We start from the raw sequence: 18,886 nt of genomic DNA on the forward strand, positions 1-18,886 counted from the left end.
AATGTCTTTACAAAATAAGGGTAACATTTTTGGGGGCGGGAAATAAAAAATAAATGAATAATGTAAAACATTGATAAATTCTATTACCAATAGGAGCGTCTTTAGATAGAGAAGTTTTCTGATATGAAGTTCAGGGAAGCAAATTAAAAGAACAAATTTCTTGTTTTTTTTTTTATGATGAAAAGTTATATATTTAGAATGAGCCACCTGGACTTGGTTTAAATGATCCCAATTTTGTTGGCAACATACAGAGCATCATAATCAGAAGCCAGTGGAACATATGACTTCTACTCATCATCATTTCATTTTTTTATAAATTAAATAGGGTTTATTCATCTTTTTATATATTGGCCTTGATGCAAAAAGAAGACTAAAAGTGGCTTAAAAGATGAGTAGAGTAACTTTAAAAAAAATCAAAAATATATATTATTCTCCCCAAAATCTAGCTGCTTCCAACTTGATTTAATACTTTGCATGTTTTCCCTTCATTGCTTGGTAAACACATTTGCTTCTGTTTTCTGTAATCACTGTCTGACTGCTAATTTTTGCTGTTTTGTCAATGACGTTTCACCTTCTGTTTCACGAGTTCGGGAGGAATTGTTGAACAGCTCACAACACTGCCCATAGAAGAAGTAATACTCAGAGTTCTTCTTCTACACCAATTAATTTCTCCCATATGTTTTCTCATCTCTGAGAGGCCTGGATTCTTTACTCAGTGACACAAGGCAGTTAGATGAGAGCATTCATCCACACACTCCTCAGAGCCAGCAGAGGCTTCTCCTTGATGTGTCTGACCACCTTGTCTCAGGTAATTTTCATTTCTGTTTTTCTCCTCAGAAAATTCAGGTATGGAATTTTTGTTTTTTTTTTGTTTTTTTTTTTTTTTAATTTTTTTTATTAAATCATAACTGTATACAATGATATGATTATGGGGCATCATACACTCACTTCATAAACCATTTGACACATTTTTATCACAGTGGTTAACATAGCTTTTCCGGCGTTATCTCAGTTACTGTGCCAAAACATTTACATTCTACATTTACCAAGTTTCGCAAATACCCCTATAATATGCACCACAGGTGTGATCCCACCGATTCCCCTCCCTCTACCCACCCCCCCCTTTCCCACTTCCCCCTATTGGTTAAGTTGTAGCTGGGTTATAGCTTTCATGTGAGAGTCCCAAATTAGTTTCATAGTAGGGCTGTGTACATTGGGTATTTTTTCTTCCATTCTTGGGATACTTTACTAAGAAGAATATGTTTCAGCTCCATCCATGTAAACATGAAAGAGGTAAAGTCTCCATCTTTCTTTAAGGCTGCATAGTATTCCATGGTATACATATACCACAATTTATTAATCCATTCGTGGATCGATGGACACTTGGGCTTTTTCCATGACTTAGCTATTATGAATTGGGCTGCAATAAACATTCTGGTACAAATATCTTTGTTATGTTGTGATTTTTGGTCTTCTGGGTATATGCCCAGCAGAGGAATTACAGGATTGAATGGCAGATCTATTTTTAGATCTCTGAGTGTTCTCCATATATCTTTCCAAAAGGAATGTATTAATTTGCATTCCCACCAGCAGTGCAGAAGTGTTCCCTTTTCTCCGCATCCACGCCAGCATCTCTGGTCTTGAGATTTTGTGATATAGGCTAGTCTCATTGGAGTTAGATGATATCTCAAAGTAGTTTTGATTTGCATTTCTCTGATGATTAAAGATGATGAGCATTTTTTCATATGTCTGAAGGCCTTGCGCCTGTCTTCTTCAGAGAAGTTTCTCTTCAAATCCCTTGCCCAGCCTGCGATGGGATCCCTTGTTTTTTTCTTGCTGATGCGTTTGAGTTCTCTGTGGATTCTGGTTATTAAACCTTTGTCAGAGTTATACCCTGCAAATATCTTCTCCCATTCTGAGGGCTGTCTGCTTGCTCTGCTTACTGTGTTCTTAGCTGTGCAGAAGCTTTTTAGTTTGATCAAGTCCCAGTAGTGTATTTTTGAAGCTGCTTCAATTGCCCGGGGGGTTCTCCTCATGAAATACTCACCCAGACCAATTTCTTCAAGGGTTTTCCCTGCATTCTCCTCTAGTATTTTTATAGTTTCATGTCTTAAGTTTAAATCTTTAATCCAATGAGAGTCTATCTTAGTTAATGGTGAAAGGTGTGGGTCCAATTTCAGTCTTCTGCAGGTTGCCAGCCAGTTCACCCAGCACCATTTGTTAAATAGGGTATCTTTTCCCCACTGAATGTTTTTAATTGGCTTGTCAAAAATCAAATAGCGGTAAGTAGCTGGATTCATCTCTTGGTTCTCTATTCTGTCCCAGATATCTACTTCTCTGTTTTTGTGCCAATACCATGCTGTTTTGATCACTATCGATTTGTAGTAAAGTCTGAGGTCTGGTAGTGTGATTCCTCCTGTTTTGTTTTTATTTCTGAGTAATGTCTTGGCTATTCGAGGTTTTTTCTGATTCCATATAAAACAAAGTAATGTTTTTTCAAGATCTTTAAAATATGACAGTGGAGCTTTAATAGGGAGTGCGTTGAAATTATATATTGCTTTGGGTAGTATGGACATTTTGATAATGTTGATTCTTCCTAGCCATGAGCATGGTATGTTTTTCCATTTGTTAACATTTTCAGCTATTTCTTTTCTTAGAGTTTCATAGTTCTCTTTATAGAGATCTTTCACGTCTTTTGTTAGGTAAATTCCCAAATATTTCATCTTCTTTGGCACTACTGTGAATGGGATAGAGTCCTTAACTGCTTTTTCAATTTGACTGTCGTTGGTGTATATAAAGGCTACTGATTTATGAATGTTGATTTTGTAACCTGAGACGCTGCTGTATTCCTTGATCACTTCTAGGAGTTTTGTAGTAGAGTCCCTAGTGTTTTCCAGATACACAATCATATCATCTGCGAAGAGCGAGAGTTTGATCTCTTCTGACCCTATATGGATACCCTTGATCGCCTTTTCTTCCCTAATTGCGGTGGCTAAAACTTCCATTACAATGTTGAAAAGCAATGGAGACAATGGGCAGCCTTGTCTGGTTCCTGATCTGAGTGGAAATGATTCCAATTTAACTCCATTCAATATGATATTGGCTGTGGGTTTGCTGTAGATAGCCTCTATCAGTTTAAGAAAAGTCCCTTCTAGACCAATTTTCTTGAGTGTTCTGATCATGAAGGGATGCTGGATATTATCAAAAGCTTTTTCTGCATCAATTGAGAGAATCATATGGTCTTTGTTTTTTAATTTGTTTATGTGCTGAATTACATTTATAGATTTACGTATATTGAACCAGCCTTGAGACCCTGGGATAAAACCAACTTGGTCATGATGTATAATTTGTTTGATGTGTTGTTGGATTCTGTTTGTTAGGATCTTGTTGAATATTTTTGCATCTATATTCATTAGTCATATTGGTCTATAATTTTCTTTACTTGTTGGGTCTTTTCCTGGTTTGGGGATCAGGGTGATGTTTGCTTCATAGAACGTGTTGGGTAGTCTTCCTTCTTTTTCTACATTTTGGAACAGGTTGAGTAATATAGGTACTAATTCCTCTTTAAAGGTTTGGTAGAATTCTGATGTGAAACCATCTGGTCCCGGGCTTTTCTTTTTAGGGAGGTTTTGTATAGTTGATGCTATTTCTGAACTTGATATGGGTCTGTTCAACATTTCCACTTGATTCTGGTTAAGTCTTGGAAGGTGGCGTGCTTCCAAGTATTGGTCTATTTCCTTCAGATTTTCATATTTCTGAGAATAAAGTTTCTTGTAATATTCATTAAGGATTTTTTTGATTTCTGATGAGTCTGTGGTTATTTCGTCTTTGTTGTTTCTGATTGATGATATTAGAGATTTTACTCTTTTTTTCCTGATTAGGTTGGCCAGAGGTTTATCTATTTTATTGACCTTTTCAAAAAACCAGCTTTTTGATTTATTGATCTGTTGTATTATTCTTTTGTTTTCAATTTCATTTAATTCTGCTCTAATTTTGGTTATTTCTTTTCTTCTACTGGGTTTGGGGTTGGAATGTTCTTCCTTTTCCAGTTGCGTGAGATGTCCCATTAAGTTGTTAACTTCCTCTCTTTCCGTTCTCTTGAGGAAGGCTTGCAGTGCTATAAATTTCCCTCTTAGAACTGCCTTTGCAGTGTCCCAGAGGTTCTGATAGTTTGTGTCTTCATTGTCATTTTGTTCCAAAAAATTGGTGATTTCTTTCTTAATCTCATCTCTGACCCAGCTATCATTCAGCATAAGGTTATTTAACTTCCATGTTTTTGTATGGGTATGCAGATTCCTGTTGTTACTCAATTCAAGTTTTATTCCATGATGGTCCGAGAAGATGCATGGAATAATTTCTATTCCTTTAAATTTACTGAGGTTAGACTTGTGACCTAAAATGTGATCAATTTTGGAGTAAGTTCCGTGGGCTGATGAGAAGAATGTGTATTCAGTTTTGTTGGGATGAAACGTTCTGTAGATGTCTGCTAAATCTAAATATTGGATGGTTAGGTTTAAATCTAAGATTTCTTTGCTCAGCTTCTTTCTGGAGGATCGATCCAACACTGCCAAGGGAGTGTTGAAATCTCCAACGATTATGGAGCTGGAAGAAATCAAGTTACTGATGTCTGTTAGAGTTTCTCTTATAAATTGAGGTGCATTCTGGTTGGGTGCATAGATATTAATAATTGAGATCTCGTCATATTGAGTATTACCCTTAACAAATATGAAGTGACCATTCTTGTCCTTCCTTACTTTTGATGGTTTAAAGCCTACTGTATCTGCAAATAAAATTGCAACACCTGCTTTTTTCTGATTACCATTTGCCTGAAATATGGATGACCATCCTTTCACCCTGAGTCTGTATTTGTCTTTTAAGTTGAGATGTGACTCTTGTATGCAACAAATATCTGGCTTGAGTTTTTGTATCCAGTCAGCTAACCTATGCCTCTTTAGAGGACAGTTTAAGCCATTCACATTGATGGAGAGTATTGATAAGTCTGGTGGAATTTTGGGTATCGAGTTTTTCAAAGGTCCAGTGGACATTTTTAATCCTTTCGCCAGTGTGGAAGTTGGAGTTTGATCCGAAGATTCTGAGTGAGTTTACTTTTGTGGTATAGGATTGGGTTGGTCATTGTGGAGGATAGGTCTGAGAACATCCTGAAGAGCTGGTTTACTTATGGCAAATTTTTTCAACATATGAATGTCATTGAAGTATTTAATTTCTCCATCATAGATGAAACTCAGTTTAGCTGGATACAAGATCCTGGGTTGAAAGTTTTTTTGCTTTAGGAGATTAAAAGTTGATGACCAGCCTCTTCTTACTTGAAAAGTTTCAGCAGAGAGATCTGCAGTTATTCTAATATTCTTACCTTTGTACGTTATAGTTTTCTTTCGCCGGGCTGCTTTGAGAATCTTCTCTTTCATGTTAACTTTAGTGAAGCTAATTATGATATGTCTGGGAGATGGCTTATTGGGGTTGAATCGTGCTGGGGTTCTGAAGCTGTCTGCTATCTGAATTTCAGATTCTCTAGGCATGTCTGGAAAATTTTCTTTCATAATTTCATGTAGAAGGGCCTCTGTGTCCTTGGCAGCTACTTCATCAGTCTCCGAAATTCCTATAACCCTAATGTTGTTTTTTTTCGAATTATCTGAGAGCTCTCTGAGTGAGTGATCCGTTTTTGCTCTCCATTTCTCTTCCTCTTTGAGAGATTGGGAGCGTTCGAAGACTTTATCTTCAATGTCAGAAATCCTTTCTTCTGCTTGCTCCATTCTGTTACTGAGGGATTCTACTGTATTTTTCATATCTTTGAGGGCTGTAAGTTCTTGTTTCAGTGTGTCTAAGTCTTTGGTGGTTTTGTCTTTAAATTCGTTAAATTCTTGAGACAATTTTTGAATTTCTCCTCGAATTCCTAATTCCATTTTATTAATCTTGTCTGCAAACCAAATTCTGAATTCGACTTCTGACATCTCAGCCAGTTGTTTATGAATGGGATCTTCAATCACATCTGCCGTATCTTTTCTTGGGGGGGTTGATCTATTCTGGTTATTCATGTTACCAGAGTTTTTCCGCTGATTCCGCCCCATGGTTTACTCCCTTTGGTTTTTCCCCTGGGGTTTTATCGAGGGCCCGTACAGTGTTGTGGCCTGAGAAACTGGGGCCCTGTCTGGTGTGGTGGAGCAAAGTGGTTCTGTCTTGTTTTCAGCTGGTTTCTGTTCGATCCCACTGCAACCTCTACTCTGGCTTGAAGTTCCAGCCGTGTGGAAAAATCAGCAACCAAGTCACCCCGCCTGCCCACCTCTGGCCCCAGTTGGGAGAATCAAACCCTCCTACAATCGCACACCCAGGGCACCGCCCGAAGAGTCCTCAGTCTACCAGCCCAGTTCAAAAGTCCGAATCAACCGTCTCAATCGGCACCCGTCTCGGGTGGAAGGGCTCAAGAGGTCTCTGGGAACTGGATCACAGGGGCCCGGTGACTCCCCTGACACGGCCCACCCCAGTGCAGCGTGGAGCCAGGAGGAGCCACCCAGCAAACAGAGCAGTCTGGGAAGGTCGACGTCCCCCTCCCCACCCTGCCCCTCCGTCGGACCCAGTCACTGGCATCTCTGCAGATGGCCAACCCAGTTGCCCGCAGTGAACAGACACTCCAGGGGTCTGCACCTGCCCGAATCGCAAGGAAGTCCGCCAGGCCCCCGCAGACTGCCGCCATCCAGCAGGAGGAGATGGGGACCGACATCCCTGAGTGCTTGATGCAGGTGATGTGAAGGAGGTGTTCACTCAGGCCTATCCCCGTCCCTGATGCATGCTGCCAACAGAACAGAACAGAACAGACAACTTTGTGAGGTTCTGTCTCTGCTCTTGTCGTCGCCCACAGGAGACGGGCTGCCCCGAGTTCAAACGTCTTTGCTGCTGGAGAATTGCGTCTGAACACCTCTCTGGGTCGGCCCCGCCCCGGAGGCCTCCGGGCCTGTGAGCCGTGTCACCGGTGGCCTCCCCTGGTTGCCCAGGGAGACAGGGGGTGTGGCCTCAGAATATCCAGAAGTGAGCGTTCTGCCGCTAAAGAAAAAACGGCTGTTGATCCACCTCCAGGGAACTGCTGCTCTGGTGTGGGCACTCAGGCGACCCTTTTCTCCTCTGTCCCACGCCCCAGAGTCAGCACTGAGCGGCCGCAGTTTGTGCTGGGTCCACACCCCTTAAGAGATCCCCCAAGAATCAGAACTCTTGGGGGATGGGCCCCCAGACCCCGATTGAGAGTGGGGCGGGGGGAAGCTAGAGTTTCATTCAGTTTCACGCAATACTACGGTCCGGGGAGGGCTCCTGCACTGCACCGCAGGGAAGTGCCGCCAAAGCTTGATTTCACCTCAGCAGAGTGCCCTCTCCTCGCTCACGTATCCCAGAGTCAGCGCTGACCTGACGCAGCTCAGGCATTGTGCACTCCCCTCGAGAAATCACCCAAGGAGCCGAACTCCTGGGGGATATGCCCTCACACCCCAAGTGAGAGTAGGGGTTCTCAGCTCTCAGCGGGGAGGCCAGAGTCTGATTCAGTCTTGGGCCCCGTATGCCTGGGGAGGGTTGCTGCACTGCACCGCAGGGAAGTGCCGCGAGTCGTGAATCAGCCCGGTGCCCTCTCCTCACTCGCGCGCCTCAGAGTCAATGCTGACCAGTCGCAACTCGGGGACTGTCCACTCCCCTTGAGAAATCACCCAAGGATCCGAACTCCTGGGGGATAGGCCCTCAGACCCCGAGTGAGAGTAGGGGCTCTCAGCTCTCAGCGGGGAGGCCAGAGTCTGATTCAGTCTTGGGCCCCCTATGCCCGGGGAGGGTTGGTGCACTGCACCGCAGGGAAGTGCCGCGAGGCGTGACTCCCCCTCCGCCCGGTGCCCTCTCCTCACTCGGCGCGCCTCAGAGTCAATGCTGACCAGTCGCACTCAAGGGGACTGTCCACTCCCCTTGAGAAATCACCCAAGGATCCGAAGTCCTGGGGGACAGGCCTCCAGACCTCAGTGGGCGGGAGGGGAGCGCCGGGGATTCAGGGTTGCCGGCAGAGGATTCCCAAAGTTTTATTCAGCCCTATGTCCGGCAGGAGAACGCCACGGCACCCCAGTAGGGGAGGTAGGTCCAGTTTTTAGAAGGTCTCTCCCGTGGAGAGACCGTGGAAATTAAAGGGCTCTAATTTCTGCCCGCTTGTTCAATTTCTGCCCGCTTGTTCAATTATGGGGCTCTAGAGCCGGTCTCATGGGGGAGGGGGACTCCCGTCCGCTTGGTGGTGGATTTTGTACCTTTTGTTTGCGTCCTTGTGATCACAACTTGCCTCAGCGGTGTTGATGTGCGTTCTTCAGCCTTCTCTCTTGGTGAGGCTCAAGTCCACCAGGATACTTACTAAATTCCTGTCCCTTAACTCTCCTTCTGGACGGGAGCCTTTGTTGAAAGCTGGCTTCAGTCCGCCATCTTGTCTCCCCCTCAGGTATGGAATTTTTGTCAACAACCTGCCCTTTCATTTCTTCTAAAGCCTGGCTAAAGTCAGTCATTTCAAAGTGGTGTGCACCAGCACTCTGCTCTGATGAACTGTCCTCCCTGATGTGTTCCAGGTCTTCAAATGATCTGTAGCCACCCGACTGGTCAACACAGTTCTTTTCACTTTTATCTTTGGACCTACAAACCTCTGATTTTTCTGACACTTATTCATCAGAAAATGAAAACTGAGGTCCCTCTTCTATCTGCAGCAGGTGGTCACCAGCCTGTAGCTCCTTTGTGTAGCTGCTGGCAGAAACCTCCACATCAAGAGAGCCTTCCTTCCTGATATCACTAAAGGTTAGATAAAGCTCACTTTCATAGCCAAAACACTTCATGAGGAAATCTCTGATGCACTTGACATCTCTATTGAAATACCCTTTAGCACTGGGATGAGAGGTTGAGATCATCTGTGGGAAATCGATCCATGGTGATACGATCATTTGCATCCAAAATGAGATTGACTTCATTGAAATCTCCGTGAATCAGCCTATGACTCCCAAGTCTTACAATTAGTTCCATAGCTTCGTCATAGACTGAGGCAGGATCTTCAACATGGTGTATCTGACATAGAGTATAACCATTTATGATCTCCATGACCACTGCATAGAGATTGTAATCAACTAGCTTTGGAACTGGAAATTTCCTCTCTTATAACACCTTCATATAAGCAAATTCCTTCACCGCAGAGAGAAGAGATAAATAAAGCTAAGACACATCATGCCTGGGCGGCGCCTGTGGCTCAAGGAGTAGGGCGCCAGTCCCATATGCCAGAGGTGGCGGGTTCAAACCCAGCCCCGGCCAAAAAAACCACAAAAAAAAAAAAAATACACATCATGCCTGTGTTTATTGTAATCACACTTGTTTTTCAGATTTCGAAAGGATGTTCTTCCTAGTCTGTGAAGCTTTAAAGCAAATTGCTGACCTTCTTCATCTGTAACAATGTAAATATCTGATTCTTTGCCAACACCCATATGGTTTCCAACAGACTCAACTACTTGTCTGGAACAAAGTGTTTTCAAAGCCATAATCATAGCCTGCATTTGTCAACTGATAGCCCTGAACAGTCTTGGTACACTCCCAAGCTTTGAGTTTATGTTTCACTAATTCTCTTAAAACTTTATTACAGCCGGCTATAGAGGCGATCAAACTGCAGGGAACTATCACATGGTTCTTCATGCCCATTTCAACCACAGTCAGAACCGTGAAGTCATCCTGGCCACAACTTGGCCAGGATGACCTTCCTGGTGCAACTTGGCCACATTCACCTTCCCCATGGCGGCAGCGGACGAAAGTCCAATTACAAAGTTTTATAACAGCATCAGTTTCCAAATAATTGATATATAATAAGCATATAATTTTTATACATGGTAATTAAATCAAACAAATTATCTTCTACTTGAAAAGGTAACTGAGAAGAGAAAAACCTACTCCACAGAGAATTATTTTTATTTTACGCCACTTATTTTGTAATTTTGGAGAATATTATTCTTTTGTTTGAACTGAGTGGCACCAAAGAATCAAATGTGGCATCTTCTGGACATTCCGTATGACTAAGCCATATGCCCAAAACAAGGTTGAGGAGAATGAAATAATAATATCCACCCACTACATGACCACAAAGCAACTCACTAGCAGCAGGATGGTCTGAGTGGCCCTCTTCTCTGGGGAGGCTTTAGAGGAGAGTCTGGTGCTGTGAAGGTGCTGGGTGCTGGGATCGTCTCTGCTCCCTGAGCAGGAGGAGCACCACATAATCACTTGAGAGCAACATGATTCCTACAAAGGAGACACGCCTGGATAATGACAGAGCAAAGAGAAGTCCCCTGATGATGGGATTCATGGGGGAAAGTGAGAAGTGTTTATCTTCAGTAGATTTGTCTGGTCAAATTATAAGTAGCTATGTTGAAGAAGATCATGCTATGATTAAAAGACAAGGTGCAGGACCACAAAAAGAATAAAACATGGATGATGTAATCTGTGGATTTACGTTTAAATCTGGCCAACCAGGAGGTGCTGGGGCTGACAGTGATGGCCTGCAGCATGCTCAGGAGGCTGATGGTGCAGATGGAGAGGTCCTTGATCCCTCTGCTCAAGTAGAAAAATGCCTCGCATTTAAGGTCATTCTGAAAGTTCGATGACCCAAAGAGTTCTGGAGACCCCAATAATAGCACAGTGAAGAACTTCACACACATGAACAAAGGCCAAGTGACACGTGGTCAGGTCCGTGGGTTTCACCCTGTGATCAGAGGAAGTATGAAGATGCAGAAGAAGAGGAGAAAGGTGTTGGCTGAGATTCCAATACCAGTTTGTAAAAATACGTAGTTTTTCATGGTAGCATAAATGAAAAATAAGTTCATTGTACTAAAGGTGAAATAGTTGTATATCTGAAAATATCAACACATAATCAGTGTTCTTTTTTACTGAAAATTATCACCACCATAAGGTTTTTTTCTCCCCATGATTAACTCTTCCCATGTGATAGAAATGATTAAAAATACAGCTGCACACGGAAGGCTGGATGTGGTATGTACATTTTTATCTCACTTGCACAATGTATTTGATTTCATTAATGGAATTTTCAGTTCCAACAAAATAATTTTATATTTCTATAAATATCTGGTGTGTGATTGCATGAAACAGAAAAATTATTTTTTAAGTATTATTTGAGGTTAGGAACTTATGAAGTTTAAAACCAACTGTTTTCAATTATGAAATAAAAAAGATATAAAAAAATGTAGCTTTTAGTTAAGGGATTCAAGTTTGAAGTCTTTTTCATACATTACAATGGAAATTAAGACCATAAATGGTAGGTATATTTTGACACAAAATATGTCATTTTAAAATTATTACCCACACGTGAAAATAGTCATCAAATAGAATTATCCTAATGTATCAATTTTTATTTTTCTATTTCAAATTTAAAATTTTTATTATCACAGATGTTATTTCACTTGTTTAAATAAATATTCAATAACAAATTGTTTTAAAAATATACAGTTTTAGCATTACATAGGTATTTATTGATATGATGCCTCAGTATACAGGGTGTCTATAAAGTTTGTGTGCAACTACCACCCATGTTTATGGACACCCAATATAATGCCTCAGTGTATATACTCAGTGTATGCAGGCATGCGCACACACACACATACACACTGCATCAGCACTATTTATACTAAATAACAAATATAATGTGTATGCATATATATTAAATTCTTATATGCATATATACACACATGTAGTAAGTCCTCAGTTAATGTCATTGATACGTTCAAAGCAACTATGACTTCAAGCAAAATGATGTACTTACTAAGGAAAGCAATTTTACTGTAGGTGAATTGGAAAAAAGTGCTAAATTTCTATGGAATAAAGAATGTCATTTTGCTTAAAGTTGCAGTTTCCAAGGACCTATCAGTGATAAGTGAGAACTGATGTGCATAAAACACCAGCACCTCCACTGTCACGTTGGTAAGACGCCCCCACCGCGTCTGCTCCTAGAGTTCCTGTCCTTACTCTTTCAACAGGGCTGCTTTACTGCTCTGCGTTCCCTCTTCCATATGCAGCGCAACAATGTACTCAGCCCTACTATGAAACTAATTTATGGCTTTCACATGAAAGCTATAACCCAGTTAGAGCCTAAGAATAGGGGGAAGGGGGAAAGGGAGGGGAGGGAGGGGGATTGGTGGGATTATACCTGTGGTGCATCTTACAAGGGTATATGTGAAACTTAGTAAATGTGGAATGTAAATGTCTCAGCACAATAACTAAGAAAATGCCAAGAAAGCTATGTTAACCAGTGTGATGAAAATGTGTCAAACGGTCTATGAAACTAGTGTATGGTGCCCCATGATCACATTAATGTACACAGCTATGATTTAATAAAAATAAATAAATAAATAAATAAATAAATAAATAAATAAATAAATAAATAAATAAAAGAGTGGAAATGACTCAATAGAATTTATATGGCTGAGCAAAAGTCTATTTCACTCTAATGGTAAGAGAAACAACAAAACAAATTCCTGGAGAACAAATAATGTGAAGGTGAGTCTTTCTACCATCACATCTCCTGTAGTCACACCGTTTCTGTCCCCTCAAAATTTATAACCTTATCAATGGCTGGGTGTGGTGGCCATTGATAAGGTTATAACATAAATTAGTGATGCTAGACTGTGGTCCAGCTGCCAAGGAGAAAGAATACTTCAGCGAAGGAGGCACAAGTTCATGGGGAAGTCAACCTGGGCCAGGGACAGGCCTCTTGTCTCAGCAGCATCAGAGACCACAGAAACCCATGATGTTGTGTCCCAGGGAAAAAGACCCATTTTTTTGAGGGGTATCTTTCACTTCAACTGAGAAAAAGGCATGCTGCAGAGTAAAGTCCTTGCCTGTGCTTCCAGTCCATGGCCAGTTCATTCCAGGCAATGACTGGTGGCCCCACATCCTGGTTCTTCCTGGACTTGTAACGGGGCTACCGCCACCAACGCAGCCTGCGAAGTGGGCAGTGTGCAGGTGGTGAGGGTTGCCTGGCTGGTCGCTCTGGGGCAATTCTGTTGGATCTCCAGCAGAAGAGGGACCGAAGACAATTGCAGGTGGGCAGGGGCTCGGGACTTGGAGAGGGCTGTGGTGGGGCATGGCCCGCCAAGAACAGGGGGCTGGGAGGAGGCTGTGGAGGGGGGTGACCAGGCAGGAACAGGGGGCTGGGAGGGGAGTGGGGAGGGGGCTTACCAGAGAGGAACAGGGGGCTGGGAGGGGGGTGACCAGGCACGAACAGGGGGCTGGGAGGAGGGTGGGGAGGAGGGTTACCAGGCAGGAACAAGGGGCTGGGAGGGGGCTGTGGAGGGCGGTGACCAGGCAGGAACAGGGGGCTGGGAGGGGGCTGTGGAGGGGTCTGACCAGGCAGGAACAGGGGGCTGGGAGGGGGCTGTGGAGGGAGGGCACCAGGCAGGAACAGGGGGCTGGGAGGGGGCTGTGGAGGGAGGGCACCAGGCAGGAACAAGGGGCTGGGAGGGGGCTGAGGAGGGAGTTGACCAGGCAGGAACAGTGGGCTGGGAGGGGGTTGTGGACGGAGATGACCAGGCAGGAACAGGGGGCTGGGAGGGGACTGTGGACGGAGGTGACCAGGCAAAAACAGGAGGCTGGGGAGGGACCGTGCAACAGTGAGTGTGGGCAGGGACCGGGGGCAAGAAAGGGGACATAAAGTGGCAGGGGCAGGCAGGGACCGTGTTCGAGAAGGGGTTGATGACCTAAATAGGTCCAGGGGGCACCAGAGGCGAGGAGGTGGCATGAGTGGGGTCAGGGGAACAGGCTGGGGATAGAGAGGGATGGGTGGGAGACGTGGGACGACTGAAGGACAGCAGGAGCGGGAGAAACATTGCTTTGCTGAAACAAAGGAGATAAAAAGCCAGATGAAATGTTAGATCTACATAAGCCATGACAGAGAGATAAAGGAGCATTCAATATATATGGATGAGTGAAATGTTAGTCTAAAACAGCTCCATTATATATCATTCCAACTACATGACATTCTGGAAACACAAAAATATAAAAACAGTGCAAATCTCAATAGTTGCCAGGGTTTGTGGACCAACAAAGGGTAAGGGGCCTTTGAGAGCAGGGAGAGGGCACCCCGTGAGGACACAATGGGCAACAGGGCTTTGAAGGTGTCACAACTGACAGAAATGCCCAGTGGAAAGAGTGAACCTGAATGGAAATGATTAACTTTAGAGAATCAGATGTCAAGTTTTAGATTAATTGTAACAACTGTATGCCAGTAAGTGAAGATGTTATTGATCATTGCAAATAGGACATGGGGGAGAGAGGAAAGATTGATAGGGGAACATGGATCCATTTTTATGTCAACTCCAAACTCTTCTAGATGAGATGATGCCTTTATTAAAAATCATCATTTAGCACCATTGTTTCAGGCAGATATTTTCAGGGGTGGGGGCAGGACAGGGTCTCACTCTGCCTCCTTGGATTGAAAGATAGAGTGTGGGTGGTGTCATCATAGCTCACTGCAACCTCAAAGTCCTGTGCTCCAGTGATCCTCCTGACTCAGCCTCCCAAAGGGCAAGAATGACAGGCCTCACCCACCAAGCATGGTCCAGTGAGATGTTTTTATGCCAATGGTCAATAACCAGGTAGTCTCTAGACACGAGCTTCAATTATTCTCTGCCATCGAATTTGACCCAATCTTGACTTGAAAATGTATATTGAATTCTGTGGTTGCAGCAGCACTTATGACTAGGAAAATTAAAATATTGCTGCATGAAAAACACAGCTTACACTCTTTATAGGTTTGTCTTACATGTGGGACACCAAGTAATACCCAATCACTATTCTAAATAACCTTCATAGTCACAGTAAATTTTTCAGGTAACCAAAACTGATGCAGTACAATGCTCTGCTCTTGGGGGGTGGCGTGGGGGTCAGCACTGTCAGCAAAGAACATGGTTAGTGCCTTCCCAATAGGGACGAGTGTAAGCATCTTCCAGACCGAAGTCCAGAGAGAACTAGTAAAACTGGATTCTGAGTTTGAACATCTGATCTCATTGTTTACTGAGTTCCAAGCAGAGCCATCTGATGAAAGCTGGGTTTCAGAGAGATCATGGGGTTCAGGGAGCCTGTGTGAGCCAAGCCTTCATGGAGATGAGACCACACAGAAAGGCAGCAGAGCAGAGAGACAGAGAGCAGGGCGCTGGTGGTGCAGAGTTAGGGACGGGGTCCAAGCCCATTGACAGGCACCTACACCTGAGAAGGTCATGAGGTCCCTCTATCCTCAGTTCTCTGCACTGTCATATGACTATGGTAATAGACTTATTTGTTGTTATGACATGAGGCAGCTGAAATGACTCAATCCAGGTGAATCATGAGGAAGAGGACTGGTCCCTTAGTCATCTTCCGTGTTTCCTAAGTGGCAGGGGGAACAAACCGGACACCAGGTAGGGTGCTTGCACCACTGCAGGGCAGTGGGGGTGGAGGGTGATTTCTCATCCCTTCTGTGGGTATGATGCTCTGCAGCTGTCAGGGAACGTCTGGCATTCTGACCTGTGATCCCCACATCAGACCGTGGGTGGGCAGAGGAGGTGCTGTACCTCCTGTTCTCTACTGAATGGTTGTGACATTGAGGGAAGCTAAGTGGCTTTTAGCATCACATCATGAATGAGTGATAGATCTGGCATGGGATGCGTACATGGTTCCATGGGAGGCACAAATCTCTGATGACTGGGACTCTCCACCATATCCTGGACTCCTGATTCAAGAGCTCCCCTGACTCTCTTTCTCCAATATTCCTACCCATTGTTCAAGGGGAAACCAAGTTGATGCCCCGGAGGACATGCCTGGATTAGGAGGTTGCCCTAATCATGACATATCCTCTCTCCTCTACCATACACATCTTCCGTCCCTAATGTGGCCCTGTTTCCTCTGAAGGAAATCCTCTGAGGGTCTTGGCATCACATTTGTGGCCTTTCTCCCCAAGTACTTTCACGCTGCAAGCTGCCCCTCAGGTGACCATACTGAATGACCAGTGTCTGCTTGTCCCCCAAGTGTGCTCAGACTGTAGGACATTGTGAAAAGCTGCCTCATAATGTTTTCACAAACAATAACCCTTCCTACCACTCATTAAACCCAAGTAAGCAGGTAGGGAGAATTCACTGGAAGAGTAGCCATCTGGGCTGGTGCTTTGGTAGTTTATTGAGATAAACTAGTAGCCTCCTGTCTACTTATCTGACCAGCCTCAATAGAATTAAAGTCAATGCGTGTTTTGTTTTATATAGTGACACCAGGGAGCACACATGAGATTTGTTGTTTTTTTTTAAATTTACATATGAACAGAAATGACATGCCAAAAGTTGACTGAACTCAGCACACATTTCAGGAAAAGAAAAGACGTGTGAAACATAGAGTTTAACATGTGAAAACCCACAAAGTCATCTCCTGCTTTCTGGATTTCCTTCAAATTTTTAAAATGAATGGTTTTAGCAGGTACTCAAGTTAAAATAGCATGGAAATAGATGTTCCCATATTTTCCAATTTAGGGGACATCTAATTGAGCAATGTTTGAGGATCACAGGATATAAGAAAAAAGCATCTATTTTTGAAAGGAGGAGATAAACTTTAGGGCAACCTGGCTGACAGGAGTATCAAATATAAATTGGGGAATCAAACAAAACCAGATACACATTGGAAACACACCCATGGGAAAATGCAGAGGATAATTTTGTAATTAAAATATAGTGAGAAATACTCTAGTCACGGTGAAGGAGCAGAGTGTCCCACAGGTCAGTATGAACATACCTTTGAATCGGCTTTTCAGGTTTCCCATGTTGAATGGCAAGTGGCAGCAGGAGGGGCCAGGATATATACTCTCATGTCACCACGGTGATGGGCGTCACAGAACCTTCCCAGTGAAGGCACAATCCACACTGTGAGGTCCAACTGCTGCTCTGCAGGCAAGTGGGCTTTCAGTTTGCAAAAGTGTCATTGAAGTTGAAGTAGTTTATCTGAAAAACTAAACCCCAATCCCCCACATTGTATTCTCTGTTTCTTAAAAATAAGTCATAGCAGAGACACGGTGTACCCCCAAATAGAGTCCACAGTGAGGATTTGAAATGAAAAAGATACAAAACTGACCTATTGACAACAAGCAGAGGTTCCATTCTTGATTTGAAACACATCCCTGGACATTTCTACTGTTCCTGCAGCATCAAATAGCTCTAGAATCAATAAGGCAATATTGTTCAGGATTAGATAAAATACAGTAGTTACAGATATTTAATTATAAAATGTCATAGTTAAGAATATACTTATCAAACTGCACTTTCATCATATTTACATGTATTACTGTGTCCTTAGTTCTAGCTCAAGCTCTGTGAATTCAAGTGTATGTAAATATCTGGGTGTTCATTGAGTAATTTAGTGGGGGTGAGAGGGGCCATATGTTCACCAGAGCATCTTCTGGAGAGTGAAAAGTCGCAATGGATACATGCCTGTAGTCCCAGCTACTTTGTGGTTTTTCTTTTTTTTTGGGGGGTAAGGGGGGACAGAGTCTCCCTTTGTCACTCATAGTAGAGTGCAGTGGTGTCATACCTCACAGCAATGTAAACCTCTTGGGCTCAAGTGATTCTCTTGCCTCAACCTCCCAAGAAGTTGGGACTACAGGTGCCCTCCACAATGCCTGGCCATTTGTAGAGAGGGGGTCTCACTCTGTCTCTGGCTGATCTTAAGCTCCTGAGGTCAGACAGTCCACTCACCTCATCCTCCTAGAGTGCTGAGATTACAGGCATGAGCCACAGCGTACAGGCAAAACCTATTATTTTTAAAGCCTTTAAGTGCTATGCATTAAAATATTCTTACCTGAGGCTTTTATTATTGATTGTAATGTATTTTCTGTAAAATTGTATTTTCATACACCACGTGCCAGTGATTGAAAATATCTGCTCTCTATAGATACATAGGGATCATAGGTCATAGTTGAACCTTCTAGTTATCTAGAAAAACATTCTTTTTTAATGTTATATTAATTTCCATACAGAATTTCATGGGCTAAATTTTCTAATATTCTTGTTTTATAACACCTTATTACTGTGTTTCTTGTTAGGTCAGTTTCCTTAACATCAGTTTATTGTGTATTTGGTTTATCTGTGTCTTATACTGTTAGATAAGAATGTGTAACTCTATATATACACTTTAAGTCAATGTAAGGTTCAATCAAAATATTATGTATATCACAAATAATATATGTATGTGTTTTTCTTAACAGACTTTGTTTATGGTTCATCTTATATAGTTATTTTCTTGTTTAGTTTTTTTTTTTTTTCTTTTCTGAGACAGAGTCTCACTTTGTCGCCTTTGGTAGAGTGTCGTGTACTTATAGCTCACAGCAACTTCAAAATCTTGGGCTCAGGCTATTGTCTTGTCTCAGCCGCCCTAGTTGCTGGGACTATAGGCACCCATTACAATGACTGGCTATGTTTTAGAGACAGGACCTGCACTTGCTCAGGCTGGTCTTGAACCTGTGAGCTCAGGCAATCCACCTGCCTAGGCCTCCCAGACTACTGGAATTACAGGCGTGAGCCACTGAGCCCCACCTCTTCCATAGTTTTTTTGTTGTTGTTTGTTTGTTTTTGTTTTTTTTTTTTATTTTTTTGTAGAGACAGAGTCTCACTTTATAGCCCTCGGTAGAGTGCCGTGGCATCACACAGCTCACAGCAACCTCCAACTCCTGGGCTTCAGTGATTCTCTTGCCTCAGCCTCCCGAGTAGCTGGGACTACAGGCGCCCGCCACAACGCCCGGCTATTTTTTGGTTGCAGTTCAGCAGGGGCCGGGTTTGAACCCGCCACTCTCGGTATATGGAGCCAGCGCCTTACTGAC

The 18,886-nt window shown here is 43.2% G+C and overlaps 2 pseudogenes; one reads left to right on the forward strand and one right to left on the reverse strand.

The window, feature by feature from the left end:
- LOC128587696 (serine/threonine-protein kinase RIO2-like) overlaps positions 1-16,837 on the reverse strand; it is a 31,909-nt pseudogene extending 15,072 nt beyond the window's left edge.
- Positions 1-18,886, forward strand: part of LOC128588807 (tolloid-like protein 1) — a 506,486-nt pseudogene that overhangs the window by 113,353 nt on the left and 374,247 nt on the right.

The sequence above is a fragment of the Nycticebus coucang genome, chromosome 6 (genome assembly GCF_027406575.1).
Source record: "Nycticebus coucang isolate mNycCou1 chromosome 6, mNycCou1.pri, whole genome shotgun sequence".
NCBI lineage: Eukaryota > Metazoa > Chordata > Mammalia > Primates > Lorisidae > Nycticebus > Nycticebus coucang.